This window comes from Akebia trifoliata, chromosome 1 (assembly GCF_017979445.1).
Source record: "Akebia trifoliata isolate Shusen 1 chromosome 1, ASM1797944v1, whole genome shotgun sequence".
Taxonomy (NCBI): domain Eukaryota; kingdom Viridiplantae; phylum Streptophyta; class Magnoliopsida; order Ranunculales; family Lardizabalaceae; genus Akebia; species Akebia trifoliata.
This window is the reverse complement of record NC_141375.1, coordinates 25,982,111-26,003,032: the sequence shown is the minus strand read 5'-3', so window position 1 is coordinate 26,003,032 and position 20,922 is coordinate 25,982,111. Positions and strand designations below refer to the sequence as shown.

Below are 20,922 nucleotides of genomic sequence, written 5' to 3'. Positions count from 1 at the left end.
ATGTTTTAGTTACTTTTTGTTATAAAACCTCGTGTACATCTTACAGGCTTTACATATATAATATACATAAATAAAATATATTAGCTGACTCATTTGGGCCATTTTTAGGCTTTATTCTGGTCCGCTTTTGTGACTGATCCTAACTTTAAAGACACAAAATCGAAGCCCTAACCTCTGGTTTTTGGGCCGGATCGGGCCAGGCCAAGTCCACAGGCCCATCCCTAGGGGTAAGGAGCATTACATCAGTTTGAAAACACAAGTGGTATCTCAAATGTTCTTATATTCACCAGGAGGTGGTAAAGTATGTAGAAAGAGTCATGCTGGCGTGACATAATCATAGCTGCTTTCCCCAAGATACGAGTAAAAAGCATCTACGGTTATGGGTGTGCCACCACACTGAAATCAGAATTCGAACAAAATTTGTGCACGTTTTTTAAAATATCCCTTCAAATTATTAGTATTCTACAAGTAAAAGTCGGTGTGGCAATAAAATTCCTCTAAAACAAAGTTGAAACGTATGAATATGCTAGATTTCCTCGAGATACATAATAGAGAATGTATTGTTTTGTGTACATTTTAAGTTATTTAAGTGTATTTGAATGTCTTTTTTTTAGTCAGTTTAGTATTATTCATTCGAGTCATGCTGGGATGACACAAAGGTGACAAAATGATGTGGTGTCGTGCATATTACCATAGATGCTTTTCCGCGAAATACGAGTACAAAGCATCTACGATTATATGCGTGCCACCACATTATTTTTGTCACTTTTATGTCTCCATTTGCATCATTCCAACATTTTCCTATTCATTATATAATTTTCATAAGGAAAATGCTAAACTAACTTCCTCCTTAAATTAGTTTAGAAAGATTCTTTTCATAAAGAGACATGTTAAACTGACACAAAAAAACACAAACAGTTGGCATAAGATGTGATTCCGTGTACATCCCACATTAAATTTATTTTTCTTTTAGTCAATTTAGTACTATTCTACCATAAGTTGGGAAACTAGAAAAAAATATTTAATCTAACTAGTCTTAATAAGGGTACTTGGACCCAACTTGTGACCAAAAAAACATGATTCAATACTTTAGGGTTGTAAAGGAAAAAGTTCTATGAACTTTGAAAAAAAAAGTTATTTTTTACCATTGAATTTTTATCTTAAATTTTTTAGATAAGTGGAAGTTTGGTAATTGATCGGTTGTAAAGCTTGCAATAAAGATGCAAAGATAAAGATTTGAACTAAGACTTTGGGCAAGTCGAATTCGTTCCACAGGGACAATGAGGATTCAAGGATTCATTCGGATAAAAATGCCAAAACAGAATTTAGAAAACAGATTTTTCTTAAAACAAATTGATTTGTAAAAATAAAACAAAGAAGAAAGTAGCAACTAATTGGTAAATGAAATTAAACTAACAATAGAGATTGAAGGTATAAGGAAAAGAGTTTAGAGAGTTCAATGTAGCCTTTGCAAACCATCCACAATGCAGATTAATTCTGAATCTAACTCAATCCATGTAGCAAGTCATTGCTCATGGATCGGAAAGTGGAGCCGTTTAATCAACGAAAGTAACTAGAAGTTATTCATGTAAATCCTAATCTGATTGAGATTGCTTAATCTATATTCTGATTCTTCACAAGCATAGCCATTCTTGAACTTATCTAAGTAATGGCTATCAAAGTTGAATCAGAAATATAAGCTAAGGGATCTAATCAAAGAAGAATTTACAGAATATTTAACAAGATAAGCAAGAATAATGAATTTGAAACTACATTAAATGGATGGACTTGCTCTGGCATTATTGAACTCTCTAAGGAGATTCTAGCCACTCATTGCAAGATTCATAATTGCAACAATTAATAAAAAGCAAAGAATATGGGTGAAGAAGATGAAGACGATGATCGATCCGAAATTCTCCTTTTATAGCTCTTCCAACAATTACATAAACAATGAGTGGTTCCTCTTGATGTTCTCACTACACTCAAGATCTCACTCAAAGGAAAATTGCAGAGAATTACAAAGAGGAGAAATCAAAACTTAGAGAAGAAGAGAGCAAGGAGAGGGGCTAAGAGGGACCCAAGAGGGGACCCCTTCTTTGAAATCAACCCTCAAATTTATAATGTTCTTATTCGGGTAATCGGGGTGATTTAGCGGATAATTCGATTCAAATGACCCAATCAGTTACAACCACCGAAGCTTCTAGAAGTTTCTGTAAAAATCTCGAGGATAAATTCCTCGAAATGACCGCGGCGCGATCTTGGCTAGCCGCGGCGCGGTGACGTGGCGCCCAAATCGATCGATATTTTTCTAGAAATTTCCTTTCGGCCCGCGTATTGTAACCATAATAGTTATTTCTTTTGTTGGTTTCCGAATGTGCCCTTTTCACCTGAAATTAGTAACAAACTATTGTTAGTCACATTAATTTGGGATTTAATAAAATTTATTATTATTTTAAGGGAACTAGTATTTATACGATGGTAATCTCGGTGAAATTACGGTCCCAAAATGATATTATTGGGACCTTATCAGTAATCATCATTTTTCAAAGTCTTGGATCAAATCTAAAAAAAATTTATTTTCTAATTTTTTATTTTTTTTTATCTAAGTTTTGTTTTATGAAAATTAGAGGGTTGTGGCGTTGTATTGCTAATGTCGTAATTCATTTGAGAAAAATGACCCTTATTAAGGCTGAAAATCTTGCTTGGATGGGAAGGAAAATGTTTTTTTTGACATAAATATGCACATTCATACTTTGATGTGCAATTATCATGAGAACTGGTGTCGTAGACTTTGGAATTTAGTGGTCGGCTTCATGATGTAATGGTACGTAACATCATTGTTCTCTCTGACTCTTGGATTTTCATTTTAGAGAGATCCAAGTAAAGTTCATCACAAAGTTGCCATTGCTTTGCACCAAAATTACCAAACTTACCATAACATTTGTCTAAAATGCTGGAAGTAAAGCTGGCTTAGTCAGGGCACTTAATTATAGATTATTTAACTATAGATTCTCTATGGCTATCTCGATCATGAGGGGTGAGTTTATTAGGCGCTACGACATCCAACTACGAAGTCGGTGCATACATCTGAAACTCTTTCAGTAGAAAATCAAAATGATTCATTTTCAAATTCGAAATACAGCTTCTAATAGATGGAGTCCCTGAGTTAGTTGAGTTAATTAAGCAATAAAAATGAGGTTCCACACACCTTGATATTTATGAGATATATCGTTCGAGTCTTCGTCTTCTTGTCCGTCTCTAACTCTTCATTTGCGATTGGAGTTCCTTATTAAAAAAAATTTGTACCTTTTATTAGGCAATGGTTTACGATCTTTGTTTAGCAAAAATTGAATGCAAGTTAGTAACTAAATTTCAATTATTTATTGGATTTACTATAATATATCTTTTAATAAATTAGGAATAATCCTGATGATTTTTGTTATATGTTGATTTTTTTAAATTAATAATAAATTGATGCTCTTTGTACGCTTTCTGACATGCAATGCATAGAACCATAGATCTTTTTCCTTGTGTAACTTGAAAAATAAAAAGATCTATGATTCTATACACTACCACATCAAAGAGCATACAAAGAGTGTCAGGTTTAGAGTGCCAATTTATCACGACCCTTTTTTTTATATATTAATAAGTTTGGGTTTGAAGAGAACCCCACCCTTTGCATCAAACCTTAAAGACGCTTGTAGTTAGTGGGATTACATTCTCACCCTTCGTTACATGTTTTTCTATGTGTTTTTTTTTTTTTTTTCAAAAACCTGAATGATATAAATTATGGTTTCAAAACTCGTCCGAGACCAAGATGTATCACCCAAGTCGTCTCGGTATCAGGTATGGACGAGACGAATAGACAAATCAATTTTTCGGATGAGATTTAAAATCTCACGTTCATTTTTTTTTTTTTTTTTTGAACAAGACTTGTCAAACGTATCAAAAAACTCGTCCAAGATGAATCAGTATCTGGCATGGATGAGACGAGACGCGAAACTGAATTTTAAAACCATGGATATAGATCAGATTTAAAAAATTCAAATGAACTTTTTTCGTTAGGGAAGAATTTGAAAATGAAGGTCACTGACCTCCCAATTTAAAAATGTGCCAACCAAGAGAGAGAGAGAGAAAAAAAAAACTATTATATATATAAAATATTGGGTATCAATTAGTATAACTTGAGAAAATTGAGGCTGTTATCGCCTATGAGAGATTTTGCATCTCCACCATTGTATGGGCCTTATCTTACATCCCTAACTAAAAAAAATTTACCTTATTAGATGACTTAGGGTCTGTTCTTTACAGAAGCCAGCTTCAGCTCCAGAAGCCAGCTTCTGGAAGAAGCAGAAGCTCAGATCCTGAAAAGTCATATTCGGCAGAAGCTTGTTCGTTACAGAAGCACAGAAGCCAAAAAAGCCTTTTCGTTTTATAGCTTTTTATTGCTGGATTCTGGTAAAATGACTAGAATACCCTTAATATTGATAATGCACAAAAAATAACCAGAATACAATAAATATATAATTATACTAATGTATATAATCAATTTATATTAAAAAATGATTAAAATAATTATTTTCAATTTAAATAAATGTATAAATTTTATGATTTTATCAAAATTTCGGCAGCACCTCCTCTTAAAAATGGACATATGAAATTTTCCTGATAAAGAAAATACCTGCATAATACACAATTTATATCCACATAACAACCCATATATAATCTGACATTCATATAACATTCTATATACAATCCGACATCCACATAATATCCCATACACATTAACATTCAAACAAATACATATTATATGAAAATCAAAAGTGTTGCAATGTCATATAAAAAGAGAATTATAATTTTCATTAATAACAAATCTAAAATAAATCAAAGTTCTTAAGTTCTATCATAAGCAGCATATAATGCATTAGTTATTCCACTCCTTGTCCTCTCCATGGTAACACGAGATCGACGATCTACAGGCTCATTAATATTATCATGTTCAGATGCACCCCCTTCATCTTTCACAATTTGTTCTTCCTCGAAATGTAAAAATTCTTCATCTGCAATTGCATGCTTCCTTATGAAGTTATGAAGTGCCATACAAGTCAATGTAATATCTCGTTGTGTTTCAAATTTGTAACGTGACATTTGCTTCAAAATTGTCCATTTGACTTTTAAAACTCCAAAACATCACTCAATGACATTCCTCAGTGAATAATGCATATAGTTAAATAATTATTTATCTGTTCTTGGCCTTGACTCTCTTTTAAAATCTTGTAAATGATATGTTGTACCCCGGTAAGGTGCGAGGTAGCCTTCCATCAACGGATATCCAGAGTCGACTAAATAATATTTACCTTGAAAAAAAAAAGACAACCTATTAATAATGACATTTTCAATATTGTATTTTATCTTTATTTTAAAAAAAACTAACCTGGAGGAGGATGTGGAAATTGTAATGATGGCTTCGTAATAGTATCGAAGAACACGCGAGAATCATTAGCTGATCCTTCCCATCCAGCTACGACATGTGTAAATGTCATATCAAAAGCACAAGTGGCCATAACATTTTGTGTTATGCCTTTATGTCCTCGAAATCTATTTTGATGCATGAACGGGATATGTGCACTGATGTGAGTCCCATCGATCGTCCCAACATAGTCCTTATATTTACATAATTTAACTATAAATAATTATATTTAACGTTATTATAAATAATGATAAATGAAAGAAATCATTGAGAAAATACCTTAAAATATGGCCAATATCCTTCATTGGTTCGTATATGCATAGGGACTTCGTTGAGATTAGGAGGAACGATCAAAAATTTTGAAATTTCAATCAAGGCTCTAAGAACTACATGAAAATATTTGTTAATAGTATCCAATGAATGCTTAAAAGTAGCCCTCAGTACCCTATGCCTTTCATTGTGACCCACGGTATAGACAAACATTGCAACTTGTTCTTAGATCGAGATCATCTTTTCGTCTTTTATCAGACCCGTCCCTTCTAATATGTCACACAAATTTAGGAAAACGTGCCGTTCCATCCTAAATAAATCATTGCATGTATTACCAAGTCCATTAATGATGTCACGCACATAATCTGCTCCAGTATAACAAGAATTCCTATGTAGTTCTCTATAAATAAAGGTGTCAACATATTGATGTATCGCAACAATGGCACATGTTACCAAAATATCTAAAGACAAATCATCATCTACGGCATTCACGTCATTAACTTCATCACTATTGGACATATCATCGTCGGTTGACATACCATCATGGGTGGAAATATCATCATTGGAATCCATAAGTATGTATAAGTACATAAGCACAAATTATTCATTTAAAATTATAATATTCAAATAATATAGATAATATTACACAATAGCATTCACCAACTAATGAACATATTACACAATCCAAGGAAAACATTAACAAAATAGACAAGCATTGTCATACCACCATAGGGATGGCATATAGTCATAACCATCAATGAAAGATGGCAATACAAAAAACATATTAAAATCACACAAAAACACATTAAAATCACACACTATCTAGAATGATGAACTCGAGCATCCTCCATTTCGCCATCCAACCACCCAACACGGAGTTCATTTATTTTCAGCGTGCACCAAATTTGTCTGTACTCCTTCTTCATACTGAATAATTTTAGTGCAAACCGATAACGATCACTATTAGGAATGATTTCTGTTGTTGCATCCAACAAATCAATACACTCCTTAATGCTACCGGGTTGTGTAGGTGGTGGGGATGTTGCACTACTCGCAGTCATCCTCGATGAAACTGCTTCAACCAAACGCTCAATTTGTCGTCCCAACATAACTGCATTTGTCATTTTCTGTCGTTTGAAATGTTGAAAATCTATGTTACTTTTAGATTTCATACGCGATGGTGCAATAAATGGAGGGATACCATCACTATCAACATCAGGACTAATATCGACAGGTGGTTGGGACTCTGGTGGTTGCGTTTCTTAGACAAACGCATCATCATCATTATCATCATCATCATCCTGAAGCTCGTGCTCAGCTGCTCTAGATGACTCAGTAGATGGATGCACACCAGGATTACAAAAGTTTGCAACATACTCTCCAGTAGCATAAGTCCCTCCAAATAGTATATCTAACTCTTCAACATGTTCTAGTCCGTCATAACGCCATTGTGCATCAGTTTTATTTTTCTACAAAATAAATAAACTTATTTTATAAATTTGAATTGGTAAACGTGATATTCCTATTTGGTAATCTAATTGAAAATTACCTCCAACTAAGAGTTCCACCATTCATCGCTCGCCAATACCTTATTATTAAGAGCATCGTAACCCACTCCAGTACATGCTTTTAATTTAATCCATCTAGCCCAAATACCTTTTGTTTTATCTCAATGATTCTTATGTTGCTTCTTAGTGTAACTAAGCCCCGTTGTTATTTGAAATTGCTTCATTAGAGATGAATACCCTGATACATTCAATGAAGTACCAGGTCTTTTCCCCTTCTTAACTAATTCCACAGAGATATCAACTCAAATCTTATGAAGATAGGGTGTCCATCTTGCGGAATCAATTTTTGACTCTGTTTCTTTTGGTTCTGTTACTTTTTTTCTCGGCATCTGACAATTTGATTATTCATTAAAAAAAAAAGTAATGGATAAGAATAAAGAATGAAAAACGTAATAAAATATGAGTAATAACAATAAGAATCATAAGCAAACAAATAATTATCGTAAACAAATATCACAGTAAGTAAATGTTAAAAATATCAAATAACATGCTAAGCACATCATTCCCCAAAGTATCCAATATAAACATTTTCAACAGAATCTAATATAAAATTCACTAACACCCAAATCTTTAAAGCACCATTAACAATCTTCAAAAGAATCTAATATAAAATTCTACTAAATTCTACAATTTTTAAAATACTTTAAACACCATCAACAATAATTCACTTAAGTTTGGTAATTTTACAAACACCTAACATACAATTCATCGAACCATTCACCCAATCCTAAATCAAAATCAACTTATAATTTAACAATCAAAAAAAACGCCTTGAGATGGTAAAGTTATAAATTGCTTTTGCCACAATAGATTTATGAATTGTGAGTATCCCACATGGCATACCCAATCGACTCTCTTGACATGACAAATTCGGGAGTCGCAGATTTATATGCCTCGGAATACACAACTGCACCTCCCCATAAAAAAGTCTATCTTGAGGGAACCGTGTATCCAGAGGCATACAGATCTGCAGCTCCTAAACTTGTCATGTCAATAAAGTTGATTGAGTGTGCCACGTGGGGTAGTCAGATTATCACTACTATTAGGATTTCTGTTTGGAGAAATTGAGCACTGTTGGAATGCGAAGCGAGTTTTTGATTTTTTGGTTCAGAACTTCTCCTTGTTAGAGCTTAGGGGGAAAAGATAACCAACCAAAAGAAACGAGGGAGTGTGCAAAGCATATACTATTGGGAGTTGGGTTACAATGTAACTCCGGATCTACGATTTTACGTCACGTGGCCAAATCACAAATAGTGCACTTTATAAAGTAAATCTATTGGAAAAGGATTTATCCGTTATGATTCCATTCTTTAATTGGATCCGAAAATAATTGAAAAAATCAGAGTGAACCGTAAAAAGAGTGCCCATATGGCATATAAAAAAAAGGCTTGGAGTTTTTACAAAATTTTCTCAGAATTTATCTGTATCAACCAAATAATTATCAATCCAAACCATGACAAAATCAGTACTGAAAGGCCCTATAACATCACCCATGTTTCAATTTTAATTTTGTGTTTTGTGTGGGCATAATCAGAAAATGTCCACAAAAATATATAGAATATATGTTGACATCTAATGCAGACAAACATGTGGGAAAAATAATAATATAAGCTATTTTCATGTTAAGTGAGGTAGCAAGCACATTTATCCAAAATTTAAAGCAAAATCAGAACTCATCCGAAATAAACAAATAAAACTAATTATCAAAAAAACAAATAAACAAATTTAAAAAAAAAAAAAAAAGCAAATTAAGCATTGAATTAGGAGGAATTGGTAACAATCCGAAATAAAAAAAACTCATCAATTCGATTTACAGCAAAATCAGAACTCATCCAAAATAAACAAATTAAACAATTTCGTTTAAAAAAAATAAAAATAAATAAACAACTTAAAAATTGATACCTTACTTGGTCGTTAATGGCGGAAAGCAAATGACTCGATTTGCCGTTACAGAAGAGGTCGCTAATCGAAGTCTGTAATGAGACGATATTGCTGTCTACTGTTAGGGCTTTTCGTTTGTGAGAAAAAGACGAGAGAGAGAGAGAGAGAGAGCGAGAGGAGATCTCTGCGACAACGAAAAACGTGATCGTCGATCGTTTGATCGAACTTGCTGGAGAAGACGAGAAACGTAAATGTTTCTCGATTCTTGTAACGTGAGAGAGATAGATGAGATAACGAAGAGGGATTCACAGTCGATCGGGTGAAGGAGACGAAGATGAGAGAAGAGAGAAGGGTGACAATCGATCGAAGAAGACGAAGCTGAGAGAGAATGGTTCGATTCTCTGTCGAATTTAGGTTATAACTAGTTTGTAAATTTAATTAAAGGTGCAGGGTATTTCGGTAATTTCACTTCAACCGTTTTTCGGTGACGAGCTTCGCGCAAGAGCCGAATGAAGAAGCCGGCATAGAGAGACTCTTAAAAAGAGTCATTTTTACGCTTTTTTTTTAATTTACTGAAGCTAAAAAAGCTTAAACGAACGTGCATCTAATGGCTTTTTAGGCTTAAAAGCTCAAAAAGCCGGCTTCGAAAGCCCAAACGAACAAGGCCTTAACATCTTCTCAGTGACTATTTTTCTTTTTGGACCACTAATCGTATATCTTCTGATCAGCAAAAACATTGTGATCGATCCAATTAACCCATTGAGCCAAAATTGGTGAATACCCACTCATCTGCACCATCCCATATAAGAAGAAACTTTGGCATGATTCTCTTACGACAATCCACAAAAAAGAACATACTGCGGTTAGGATCCAATGATACAGAGTTGTGATATATCATGTATGGTAACCAACAGGGAATAGATCCTTTGTAGTGCTTTTTTTTTTCTTCGAGCGCGTTCAGATGATTTGAAGAACACATACATCCATTAGACAATCTAATCGTTCCAAATTGGGAGTTCAGTGACCATCCATTTTAAAAGTCTTCCATCAAGCCAAACAATAGTTTCTTTTTTTAGGAAAGATTATTTAAAGGACTGTGGCAGAGGGATTTATTTCTAGATAGTCCCTAAGTTTTTGGTGATAGCTTGATAGTCTATTTAATAAAATTTTTATTTTTTAATGATCCTTCATTATTGGCAAGCTCACCACTTTTTATTTAGTGTCGAGTTCACCACTTTTTTATTTATTGTCAAACTTGACAATAAAAAGTGATGAACTGGACACTAGTAAAATCCACTTATTTTCGATTTTCAAGATTTTCCCACTAAAAAACATGAAAAAATAGACTAAAAACTTTAGATAATGACTTGGTTAGATGATTTCAAATCAAAAGACTCATTCTTGATCGATTTTCATTCAAAATTAAAATAAAAAATAAAAAATATTTGAAAAAACCCTTGAAAAGGACTTCTTCTTCTTTCTTATATCCTTTTCAATGGAATAGAGTCTCCAAAACTTGATTGAGATGCCAAAAAATCAATTTTTTTGGATGAAAACAATGAATTCGAATGGTTAGGAGATTCAATCGTGAGAAATGTGGGAAATGAGGCTTAGGAACTGATTAGAAATAATAAAAAAAATTACTAAATGGACCAAAATTCTAAAATTTAGGAATTAATTAGAAAGAACTCCCTCCACCAGGGTCCACTACGTAGCTTTCCCTTGTTTCTAACATGAGTTTGTCTCATACGTGGAAAGATTACTACAGAGAGCTATAGAAAAGACATACAACGGAGGATTCACTCCAAACATCGGATTAATATGTTTTTAATAATGATTAATATATTTTAATATGAAATTTCTGAAAATGATATTCCCAACAACCGATCTATGGATCATAAAAGCTACCTTGAGTTTCTATAAATTTTTACTTGTATGACCTTATCACTGTTTTTGGTAAATCTAAGGCAAATAAAATTATTTTCAAGGTGAGGGAAGGTTGGAATGTTAGATCAGGAAATCATCTAGTCTAACATTTATAACTTTGATATTGTTGGTTTCAAATAATGTTTTTTTATGTGGGTCCATCTCTCCACAACTCTGAAGTCTGAAGTCAAATGACAAACATTGGAAGTTTCAATTAAAAACAAATATTGAAACTCTTGATGACTACTTCTTCCTCCACTAATGAGATTCCAATTTGTTGGTGTTATTATATTTTGACTTCAAACCCTTTTGACATTTTCTCAAACACATGATAATTCAAAACCGATCCCACCAAAAACCACAACAGTGGAGAAAAAACATAAAGAAAGAGATACCCAAAGACCAAAACAAAACAAAGCTTTCTCATATCATCAAATTCAAGTTTTCAACCTCTTCTCTACCCAAAACCCATCTCTCTTTCAAAGTTCAAACCCAAACAGAGCTACAGAAAAATACCCATCAATGGAAATCTCACTAACACCTCAAGAGAGAGACAACCCATCTCTTCTAACATCTCCAAAAGGCAATATCAGCAATAGTAGCAGTATCAGCAGCAATGGAGTTCATCCTCAACCACCTTTGACACCAAAACCCATCTCTAGATCTGAAACTAACTCATACCCAACAACCTTCATTGAAGCAGATTCCAACTCTTTCAAACAAGTAGTCCAGATGCTCACTGGATCATCAGAGACAACCAACAAAAAAGCCTCAAAATTTGATCCATCTTCAAAGAGCGTTATCCCTCCAATCAAGACTGGACCCAAAAAACAGGGGTTTAAGCTCTATGAGCGGAGAAGCAGTCTCAAGAACATCAAGATCAGTCTTTTAATGCCTGAATTGGTTCAGAATTCTGGGTTTTCGCCAAGAAAGCCAGAGATTTTGATACCCAGTATTCCTTCTCTTGTTCTCAGCCCTGTTACGCCTTGTACTAATGATTCGATTCTCTACAATTCATCTGAAGAGGAGAGAGCGATTGCAAAGAAGGGTTATTTTTTGCATCCATCGCAGATTTCGACTCCAAGAGAAACAGAGCCTCGTCTTTTGCCTCTGTTTCCAGTGACATCGCCAAGAGTTTCTTCAAGTTGTTCTTCTTAATTAAATTATAAGTTGTTTTGTAAAAGCCTAAATTTGTACTTTAGGAGAAATGGGTAATGGATTATTTGTAGACAAAGATGAGATCTTTGCTTCAATTGTACAATTTGATATCTCTTTTTGAATGTTAATGGAGATCCGTCAAGATGAGATGCAAGATCTCAATGTGGAATGGTTATGGTCCATTACTCCATTTGTAGTTATTTTTCAAATGATATAAAATTGGAATTCCTCAGCAGCTAAAAAGAGAGAGCTTCTATTGCCACACCAACTTTTACCACGAGCACCTGAAGATGTGTGTCAACTCTTTGTTAATAGAAATATAGAATATCATATGAATTGGGGTGCTCCTAGTAGAAGTTGTGTGGCAAAATAATCCCTCTAAAAAAAATAGAGAAATTTTCGTATACGTGCGCAACTTATGATAAAATTCCAATTCTGGTATACTGTTCACTTTAATTCCCAAAACATGTTTTCCAATGAGTTCATCTCTTTCATAATCAGCAAACTCGCTGATAAATTATGAGCGAGATCACAAGTAAATTTAAAGTGAATTTTATACTTAGGAATCTCACTGATAAATTACCAATGAGATTACATGTAATGTTAAAGTCAGAAACCCTTGATATTTTTATCAATGAGAGATCGTTGATTATAAAAGTGATGAATTTGTTGGAAAACATGTTTTAAGAATTAAAATAGGAATTGGAATTTTGCCATATTCAATGAACAAAATGATAATTTACCCTAAAACATAAATTAGAGAACATCAATTGCCCAAACTTTTTCTAGTTACACATAGGGGAGTCAATGGGTATCACTTTATTTGGAATCGAATAGGAACCGAAAATCCCAGTTCCATATCCTTATTTTCAAAACCCAATTATAGCCGGGTGAGTCTAAAAGGAACCAAACCAAATAGGAATCAGAGCCGATACTCGATGAGTATAAATGATTTAAGGTTTTCATACCTTTTAAAGTTAATTGATATCACATAATTTTTTCATGCTTTCATATAAATTATGTATTGTAAATTTAAAATATCTATATTTCCTATAACGTTTTTAATAGTAAAAAAGATGGATTTTAGTTTTCGAGGAAAAAAAATCGGCTTATATATTGTTAGAACATTTATAATTTTGCTATTAATGTTTTTATAGATGATGTATTGTGTTATTGAAAGAATATTTTTCTAATTATAACTTGTAAATGATATATATATATATATATATATATTATATATATATATATATATATATATATATATATATGGGTCAGGTTCAAGGGCCATCTGAGAAACCGTCTAAGAAAACTTCGTCGGTAAATAAAATTTTAAAATATGGGTTAGAAATTTTGGATTGAGCTGATTTTTTGTGAGGATGATCTCTATGATGGGAAGATCATCCAAAAAAAAAAATCAGCTCAATCTGAAACTTCTAACCCCGTTAAAAGTGATTTAGAATGTGGACCGTCGATTTTTTACCACTTTTTATCACTAATTTGTAAATCACTTTTGATGGATTTACAAGTTTCTGATTGAGCTGATTTTTTGTGAGGATGATCTTCTCATCATAGTGACCATCCTTGCAAAAAATCAGCTCAATCCAAAACCTCTAACCCTTATTTTGAAAAACGAAAGTTTTCTTAGACGGTTTCTCAGATGGCCCTTGAACCGCCCCCTTATATATATATAATATATATATATATATATATGGGTCAGGTTCAAGGGCCATCTGAGAAACCGTCTAAGAAAACTTTCGTCGGTAAATAAAATTTTAAAATATGGGTTAGAAATTTTGGATTGAGCTGATTTTTTGTGAGGATGATCTCTATGATGGGAAGATCATCCAAAAAAAAAAATCAGCTCAATCTGAAACTTCTAACCCCGTTAAAAGTGATTTAGAATGTGGACCGTCGATTTTTTACCACTTTTTATCACTAATTTGTAAATCACTTTTGATGGATTTACAAGTTTCTGATTGAGCTGATTTTTTGTGAGGATGATCTTCTCATCATAGTGACCATCCTTGCAAAAAATCAGCTCAATCCAAAACCTCTAACCCTTATTTTGAAAAACGAAAGTTTTCTTAGACGGTTTCTCAGATGGCCCTTGAACCGCCCCCTTATATATATATAATATATATATATATATATATGGGTCAGGTTCAAGGGCCATCTGAGAAACCGTCTAAGAAAACTTTCGTCGGTAAATAAAATTTTAAAATATGGGTTAGAAATTTTGGATTGAGCTGATTTTTTGTGAGGATGATCTCTATGATGGGAAGATCATCCAAAAAAAAAAATCAGCTCAATCTGAAACTTCTAACCCCGTTAAAAGTGATTTAGAATGTGGACCGTCGATTTTTTACCACTTTTTATCACTAATTTGTAAATCACTTTTGATGGATTTACAAGTTTCTGATTGAGCTGATTTTTTGTGAGGATGATCTTCTCATCATAGTGACCATCCTTGCAAAAAATCAGCTCAATCCAAAACCTCTAACCCTTATTTTGAAAAACGAAAGTTTTCTTAGACGGTTTCTCAGATGGCCCTTGAACCGCCCCCTATATATATATATATATATATTTATAATAAAAAAGAGTTGCATATAAACAAAATAGAATACTATTATTACTTGAGCTATTTTTTTTGGTCTTGTCCATTTATTAAAAACCAACACTAATGGGTACTCACAATTTTTTGGTGGTTCCGATTCTGGTTCTACTAATTTTAAAATCAGAATCGAAACAAAAAAAAGTGATGGTTCCGATTCTAAAACCTTAGGAACCAAGTTGGAACTGGCCTATTGACACCCCTAATTACGAATGATGTATATTACCACACCAATCTTTCACAATTTGGTGAGAGAAATTGTGACTTCATATATATCCCTATTTCTCAATCAGAAAATACTAGGTTCAACCCACAGTTGAGGTTTCCCATCAATTAGATGGTTGAGATTCTAAAAATTCCCAAGAAAATAAAATCTCTAGAAGATTAACATTGATCTCTAGGAAATCTGTGTTTATCCACTTATCTCAATCGTTGGTTTGATGAACAACCTCAACCTAGAAAAGTCATTTTTGGTCTTTTCTGAAGTATTAAAGTTAAAAGATTGATGTGCTATAAGAAGAAGTTGGTGTGGCAATAGAAGTTATTGTAAATAACTCTAAAATAATCTCACTGTTTGGTGAGAGAGAAGCTGTGACTTCTTATGGCTATTTCTCCATCTATTCTTGATTATTTGGTTGTCCATCACAGTTGGAGAGAGAGAACACCATCAAGTAATTGATGGAAAGGCATTTAGCATAAAATTTTCATAGGATTATGGCAGAAGTAAAAAAGGGCCACTTATTTTTTTTACACTCAAAATAAGACTATTTGCTAAGCAACTCATATTTTTGGACAGAAATGCCTTTATCTATAATTTTTTTAATAAATTCTTAAAAAATAATATTTTAAATTGTAACTTTCTCCCTTTTAATATATTTTATCATTAAAATAATTAGATAGATTGATTGATAGATAGATAAATATATAAAAGAAATAGAAAATTGATGAAACATGAGATTAGCGAATTGTCCTAAGATGACTTTCTTTAGCGAAGCATAGGGAGTTGATGGAATCAAGAAACTTGGTACTTTGTCTGATTTTAAAGTGGGCAAACCAAGGAGATCTGATTGTTCTACTATTGGGAAAGATGTTAATCGATGGAAATGATAGTAGTAAATTGATTAGACCGCACATAATTGAACCTGCAACACAGTACATGGGATCCCCAAATCGGTTGTCACATCTGACACCTAAGGTACGAATGGGTTATTGACGATGTAAGAAACGGGTCGAGACGCTTTGACTTATTTCTTGACGAGATGAGTGAGTGAGTCACTACAGACAGTCTCGAGTTGATGCATCCATCTGTCTAAGTCAAGTCATTTAGGTTCATCATAGTCCCAACCATCTGCGAAGAACTCAAATTTGAGGTGGAGGTGTTGATTTTGTTTGTGGCATTTTGCATCATTTGGCCGATCGATTCCGATCTCCCAAGACTTTATATATAGATTCGAATTTTTCCAAATTTCCGATCCTCATGCAAACTTTGGCTTTTTTTTTTTATAGAGAAAAGGATTTTATGGTAGGGTGAAGATTAAGTAGAGAGAGGATGAGAGAGAGCACAGACACACAAAAACAAGTGTTTTTTTTTTTTTTTGGATTTACTCCTCACACCCCATATTTTTATTATTGGAAATTTTAAATTAGTGTGGCAATAGTAAAAATTGGTGTGGCAATTGTAATCATCTAAAAAAACTAGTGGCTTATTACCATTTTCGTGAACCTATGGAATTTTTATGTTAAATGTCCTCGATGGAATGGACTTACTATTCGATGGGTCCAACAGTACTTTAGTGCCAGATGGAATGGACTTACTATTCGATGGGTCCAACAGTACTTTGGTGCCAAAATTCACTCAAATGAGATGACGAAGGATTACATGCACAAACACCCCCAAATGCCAGTATTCAAGTACAAACCCATTTGAGAGATAGACCAGACCATCTGAGGGGTGGCAGACACGAATGGGTTTCCACCATGTAATAGCAGGGCATGGGAGGCTCAAAACTCAGAAGAATACAACCATTAAATGCCTCTCCACCCAACAAGTTGATTATTAATAGAATAATGATTTAAAAGATGTGCATTTGTATATCCCTAGGAAACAGATCTATGATTCTGTACTTCTGTGTCCGTTTCATGTCAGCCGAGTATTGAGCAAGTGAAGACTTACTTTCTAGTTAGAATATCAGCACTCTTATGATAGGTCAAAATTGGATGGATGTCATGCATTTCTCCAATGTAGTTGGTCTTTAATATAATAGGTGAAGTGGTTAAAATCCACTTCAATTCTTAGAAGAAAGGCATGCAAGCCATGACCCACCCCATCTCTGGTCTTAACTCCTTTTCGAGAAAGACAAGAAACCAAGTGATCACATCTTGTCATATTCTATTGAACACTCGATGAAAGAAGAATACAAGTTGTTTTTCTCTTCTTTCCCTTGTGTGATAGCTAATTAATAGCAAAAATCATTATTTTGACTCCAAAAGAGATCACGTTTAATAAATGTAAAACGTAAAAGTTTGAAAAATTGGGAAAGATAGGAAGAAAGAGAATAGAATAATGAAAGGAAGATATTAAAAGAAGAAAAGGTGGGTAAGGTCTCTTCTGATTTTGCAACATTTGGTGGTTGTTAATGGAAACTTTAATCCATTGTGGTTGGAAGTTACCTCTCCCTTACAAAAGAGTAAATAAACATCCATAACATATTTTTTTAAAGAGTCATAATAATATGACTTGCCAGGTGGCATACTCCATTGATTCTTGACATGACTAGTTCGAGAATCATAGATCTATACGTCTTGTGATACACTTTTTATGGAAAAGTGCAGTTGTGCATCCCAAAGCATACAGATCTATGGTTTCCAAATTTGTCACATCAAGGAGTTGATTGAGTATGTTACCTGGTGAGTCATATTATCATGACTTTTTTTTAATGGGTAAACTAAACTTGAACCTATGACCTCAAAGTTGTTTTGTAATATGCGTGTCAAACCAACTAAGCTAAAAGCCTAAGTCTCTTTTGAATATGACATTAGTATTTAAAGTTGCAAAAGATTGCACAAAGGCTCGAAGGGACCTCCTAAATTAAAGCAAGGCCTACACGGTCATGGATACATCAATAAGAGGTAGACAAAGCCCATTAAGAAAAATAGTCAAACCCATGAAATAAATAGTTTTGATTGTGGGCGCTACAAAAAGAGAAATGTGGAGACTCCACAAATATACCTAAAGTCACAAAAATTAGAATGAAATCCAATTAGAAGTTCATCCAAAAAAGGGCATGATTGAAAATTTGTCCCCACTCTAAGGATATAAATACCAAAACGTATTTACGTGATCCAAATTTTGATCATTTGGTAGAAGAACAAGTGGATGAATCTATTAAATCCAAAATTTTCTTTAAATATTTAGACTGTCTCCAAAAAAGAATCAAAACAAGCCATTCTCCAAAGAAAAAGCAAAGCCTCTACCACAATACTTGGACTCCAAACCGTTAAAGGAAATTAAGTTAAAAAGTCATTCTTTAGAGAAATAGCATCATTCACATCTTCCAAAGAAGTAAGATTTTTTGCATAGGCCAACTTGTGATTTGTGACTTCCAATGGTTTGTTGAAATAAGAAGTAAGATTTTTTGCATAGGCCAACTTGTGATTTGTGACTTCCAATGGTTTGTTGAAATATTTTTTTGCTCTTTTGATTGATCTCATCCACACTCACATCTCAAGGTCTTTCATGTCTTCCACTTTATTTATTTTTTATTATTATTATTTATCTATGAGCCTTTTTAGAGAGATCAGTAACTCAATGATGGGACGAATTGAACCTAAGTATACAGTATCATCAACGGAAGATTGACAGTGGGAGCACTTGTCTCCACAAGAATTTTTTAACATTATGAGGATTTATATGCTACTATGACTGCTGACAACGACATAAATATATATATATATATATATATACACATATGCTACTATAGCACCTAAAAGAATTTTTAAATTTTAATGATATTAGTTGTTTACAAGTAGACAAAATCTTAATTCCACTTCATCATCCATAGACTTTACCAACTAAACTAACTAGCACACACCTTGAGATCTTCCTCTTGCCCCGTCTTCTCATAGGTAGTCTGAACTCTTCCCAATATTCCATTAGAAATACCTAAAAAAAATACTCTAATGCTCAAGTAAGCAACATGAGGAGATGTAATTACTCACTAGAAGAAAAAGATAAGTATCAACTGATGAGAATCCAAAATCCTTTGCCTCACCCACGAATGGGTAGTATGGGTATAAATATTATATTTCTTTTTCTGTTTTTTCCATTTCTAATTACGAGTTCTAACTAGGCCCAGTTGACCCGACATTTATCGCCAAAGGCGACACGTGCATATGCATAAGCGTTAATTAGACAAGCCTTGAATGAATTTCTAAGTCAAGGTTTGACCCGTGGGCTTTGTGCCAAGCCCATCTTTTAATTAAAATTAAAAATAACAAAAACTAAATGAAAATTCGGAAAAGTCTAATAAAATCTAAAGAGATGAACCACATAGATCGGAGACCATGCAAAACAAAATAATGGATCATCCAACTTTTGAACAAAATATATTGGTGCATTCAGACAAGAGTATAAGTTCTTTTCTTCATAATGTAGTGCAGTAATATTGCAGACAGATTTCCCTGTCTGGTCAAAAATTCTAGCTTAGTAATCTCTCAAAACCTCATTTGAAATTTGTTGGTGCTGTTAATCAAGCCAGGCTAATTCAGGTTTCTAGCAGAGTTGGCCTTGGACTCATTTAGGATATTTGGGATTAAACAAGTATGAACCTTGGAACCATAATCAACCCTACAAATATCGGATGATACCAATTGGGTACCCAAAACGATAGATAATTATTTATGATTCAGAAAGAAAAAAACACAATAATTCTGAAGTATACGATTCAAAAAGCGTCTATGGTTCCTGCACACTTTCACGTCAAGATGTGCGATACGAGGTACAATCTTCATATGTAATTCTTCACTTGATAGTTAATACCAACAATGGATTCTTCGAGCAAATCAAACTTTTAAGAAAATTGGATGTGACGTCTTTGTTGGTAGATGAAATTGAGAATGAGAAATATGAATACATAATACGTAAATAGAAAAGTGAAAAAAAATAACGACCCGGTATTCTCTTTAAATTCTAATTCTAAGTAAAGTAAATTTATTTTTAGACACCCTTGATTAATACTTAATTATGTAAGTAATAAGTAAAACAAATCCAATAGTTGGGTATCCAAAGGAGACTCGATTCCTATCAGGTCGGTTAGATGGTTAATTGGAACAAAAACGAGGAATAATCAAATCCACAATAATGGCCCTGAATCGATTAGTCGGTTTCAGTGCACTCGGTACCCATTAACACTACCAGGTCCAACGATGTTGTACAAGTGACTAGTGGATGACTACAGATTTCTTAATAATCCATTTATTCACATATGGGTAAAAATTATTTAATTTGGAAAGGATTATTATGGTGTACCACTAAAAGTACTCTTAATCTTCTTGTACACTTTGTTTGGGTTAATGGGATGAGAGAAGTGGAGAGAAAAGAAACCCATCAAGAGAATAGAAGAGAAACCATGTTTGGATTGACAAGCGAGAAACTGGGATAAATGGAGAGAAACTGATTCATTTTCTCTTCTCTTCTTGTCTCTCCATTTCTCTCAATCCAAGCACAGTGTTCAAAGTTGAAAATAACAGGAGATTTATGGGCATTTCGGTCATTTTAGCAATGGATTTACAATAATCAGACACATGTTATGGTTATAACTTATAAGAGTTTCCATTCATTTTTATCCTGTTGGAGCCCTCACACAAGAAGGGCCAGTCTTCTAATGGGCTTTTATGCCCAAACCTTTTGGACACAGACTTGGAAAATATAAATAGGACTGCTTAGCTCTTCGGATTTAGAGCCCCACAAATACAACATTGATCATATTAGAAACTACTAGCTACATCACATTTGCAGTGAATCCAAGTTTTCTATCAAC

General features: G+C 33.5%; 1 pseudogene; it reads left to right on the top strand.

The window, feature by feature from the left end:
* Positions 1–11,637: 11,637 nt before the first annotated feature.
* Positions 11,638–12,537, top strand: LOC147411264 (VQ motif-containing protein 4 pseudogene; annotated as a pseudogene).
* Positions 12,538–20,922: the final 8,385 nt, after the last annotated feature.